Source organism: Myotis davidii, unplaced genomic scaffold (genome assembly GCF_000327345.1).
Source record: "Myotis davidii unplaced genomic scaffold, ASM32734v1 scaffold341, whole genome shotgun sequence".
Lineage (NCBI taxonomy): Eukaryota > Metazoa > Chordata > Mammalia > Chiroptera > Vespertilionidae > Myotis > Myotis davidii.
Genome location: NW_006291021.1, coordinates 92,725 through 96,276, shown reverse-complemented (window position 1 = coordinate 96,276; position 3,552 = coordinate 92,725). Strand labels below are relative to the sequence as shown.

At 50.4% G+C, this 3,552-nt stretch overlaps 1 pseudogene; it reads left to right on the top strand.

Moving 5' to 3' along the window:
• Positions 1-2,160: 2,160 nt before the first annotated feature.
• Positions 2,161-3,350, top strand: LOC102768245 (annotated as a pseudogene).
• The last annotated feature ends 202 nt before the right edge of the window (positions 3,351-3,552 follow it).

Sequence of the window (3,552 nt, the reverse complement as noted above, 5' to 3'; positions counted from 1 at the left end):
TCTGGGCCGAGGAGCTCAGCTTGGGGTTTATACCCCAGAGTTCTCAGTGGGGACGCTCTCCCCCTTCCCCCCTGCCCGCCCACACCACACACACACACAGCTGAGCTATCCCTCCTGACCCGTGGTTGGCAAACTGTGGCTCGCGAGCCACATGCGGCTCTTTGGCCCCTTGAGTGTGGCTCTTCCTAAGCCTTAGGAGTCCCCTAATTAAGTTAATAACAATGTACCTACCTATATAGTTTAAGTTTAAAAAATTTGGCTCTCAAAAACATTTCAATCGTTGTACTGTTGATATTTGGCTCTGTTGACTAATGAGTTTGCCGACCACTGCCGGGAGCCTGGCCAGTTATCTCATGCCTCCACACTTCCTGCCAATCTCTTTGTGGTCTCTGCTTTCCGTCCTTGGTTATAACGGTTTTCTCCAGCTCGTGTTTTCAGGGTGTTTTAGTTGTATCTCCAGTTTATTCCTGGGAGAGTGTCAGTGTATCTTTCACTTACTCCCCTGCCATTTTTAATCTCCCTGGAGGTACATTTTGAAGGAAAAAGAAAGTGGTCTCTAAAGCTAGTTATTCCTGAAAGTTGTCAAAAGGTTTGTAAGAGTTATAGAAAGGTTTGTGAAGGGAAACTAAGACAGGGAAGTTAAAACAAGGCCAAACAATGTAGGCAATTTACAGCCATTATCTTTCCCAATCAAGGACATCAGAGCAAATAGTTTAAAAGTCTTCCTAACAACAACAACGAAAAAACACTGAAAGGGAGGGCGAAAAGAGAAATGAAAAAAGGATAGTTTCACTCCTTAGCAGAGAAGTCAGCCGTCTCAAGACTTGGCAAGGTAAAGTTGCCAAGTGCTCTTCATGATTTGTGGAAAAGCCACAATAAAACAAAAGGGGACCTTAAGAATTAATCTGGCCTGGCCAGCATGACTCAGTGGGTGAGCGTTGACCTATGAACTGGGAGGTCACGGTTCGATTCCCGATCATGGCCCATGCCTGGGTTGTGGGCTTGATCACCAGTGTGGGGCATGCAGGATGCAGCCAATAAATGATTCTCATCACTGCTGTTTCTCTCTCTCTCTCTCTCTCTCTCTCTCTCTCTCTCTCTCTCCCTCTCTCTCTCCCTCCCTACCTCTCTAAAATCAATAAAAATATATATTAAAAAGAAGAATTAATCTGTACCAAAATAGCCAGCAGAGGAATTTTAGGACCTATGGACAGGAGGGTATATAACATCACAGAGCCCACTCAGCCTACTCTTCATATTAGCTGAGAGCCTGTCTGTACTTTATAAGCTGGATATATATACGTTTATTTGCTTTACTTTTAAAAGAAAGGGACATACTTTAATAAATAGGCTTTTCAAAATACAGTCAAGGTCTCTCATATAAATTCATTTATATGAGCAGACAAGGATCGATATTGGGAACAGCCCTCTCCCACTGACTCAGGGGGCTGTCTGATAACACCTCTCTGGTATTGGTGAGAAGTGCCTATAACAGTGGCCGCCAACCTTAGGACCTCACGAACCACCAGTGGTCTGAGGATCACCACTTGGCGACCGCTGGCCTATAACATTTAGCAGTCTGCAGCCATCTAGAAAATCCTACCTTCCCTAAACCAAGGATTTAAGAGTAAATGATTTGCATTATTCCTCCCCAGCCAGAGGGTAAATAGCTAAAATCGTCCTACTCAGGGAGACTGATAGCAGAAATCCAATTAGTGTCATTTACTGACCACACGAAGGACAATTGAAGGTAAGCCCCTGAATAACATATTTAATTAGATAAATGAATCTAAAGTAAGCTAATACGGAATTTGTTTAATCTTTTTCCAGTGTATTAAAAAGAAAAAAGTCAAGAGCAGCTAGGCCGGGTATAGGGTAGGGGCAGGGGAAGGGCTCGGTTGGAAGCCCTGGCGTGTGCCCATGCGGGGTTCGGGCCTGCGATGGGAAAGGGAGGACAAAGGAAGAATGGGCAGGAGAGAGGAAAGAGTTCCTTCAGGAGCCTGGTATCAGAGCTGGGTCTGGAACTCAGCCTACAGCCAGCTGGGAGTCAGCGACATCCGACACAGGCTGTAGGAAGCCAGGTGATGTTGGAGACCAAGGACTTGGTGCAGCTGCGGCAGCTCAACCTGGAGCTTCTGAGGCAGCTGTGGGTTGGGTAGGATGCCGTGCCAAGGTTGGTGGCCAAGGCAGCCTCAGAGATGCCTTAAGTGGCCTGGAGAACCTCCTCTCCACAGGATGCCAACCAAGGTGACTCCTGCGACATGTCCTCTCCTGGTGGGGCCAGCTAGGGGTGATCTCTCTCCCACCTGTCAGGGAACCCCTGAGCCCACTGAAGCCCTGCGTGGCACAACAGTGGCCACCTCAGACTCGAATGACTCAGAGTGATCAGCAGAGCTGGAGGCACAGGCCCCAAGGTCCATCCAGGCTCAACAAAGAAAGCTGCCCAAGCGAAGAGTGACCTTCAACAAGGAGTCTCCAGTGCCTGAGAGGAGATGGTGCCTCAGACCCTACCTGGGCTATGACTGGATTGCAGGGTTTCTGGACAACAGCTCGCCCATCAGCAGGAAGCCCGAGGCCTTCTTCTGGAAGCTGCAGGAATTCCGGGACATCAACAAGGAGTGTATTCATAGTGAGCCCGAACCCCAGTTCCCAGGTCAGCAGGAGAACGACAGTGCCGGGGAAGACCATGAATGTGTGTACTGTTACGGTGTCAACCGGCGTCTGTTCCTGGTGCTTTCGGACCCTGGTACCCCCTGCCGCCTGCGCAGGACATCCTGGGACCAGTGGGGCCCCAAGACACTGGCAGACCCAGCGCAAGTCTGGTTGAGCAGCCCACAGTCCATCCTGGACCCACCCCACCGCTACTGCATCCACAGGCGGAAGAGCTTCGAGGCCTCCAGCACAGTGGGTCCTGCCCCGGCACTGTCTGCGGCTGGAACATTCTCCCTCCAAAATCCAAGAAAAGCTCTGGTCGCCAGAGCCTGGACCTCTGGTCCTGTGTCACCTCTGAGGCCCAGCACCAGAAGCTGTTGGCCAGCTTTTCCCACCTGGCCCAGCCAGTGCGGTCCCATCCCCCACCCCTATCTGGTCAGAACCCCAGGCGACCCAGCCCCTCCCACGCACCCTGGTTGAAGACCTGAGGACTGGCCACTTGGAGGACAATGCTCCTGTCATCACCTCTAGCCTCTTCCCTCTGGCAGGGGTGCCCATGAGAGGGGAGCCTTGCCCGGCCTCAGCTAGAGGTTGCCTCAGGCCCCACCCTCCTAGGTGGGGCTGGTGGGTAGGCCCAGGCCTGTCTCCTTCCTGGGCTCAGAAGGGCTGACGGGTGGGAGGTAAGGGCACTCTGTCTGGTGTGTTTGGAAAAAAGCTCAGTGCTATCTGTACCTCCAGGAAAAAAAAAAAGGAAAAAGTCTTTTATATATGCTCTCTTAGTCAAATAAGCTTGACAACCTTCCCAGGTTTTGAATTTTAAGAAACTTTTCTTGACATAGAATTGGCTTTCAGTCATTCTAATAGGCCCAGTTTGCCCTACAGAAACATTACAACCATTGG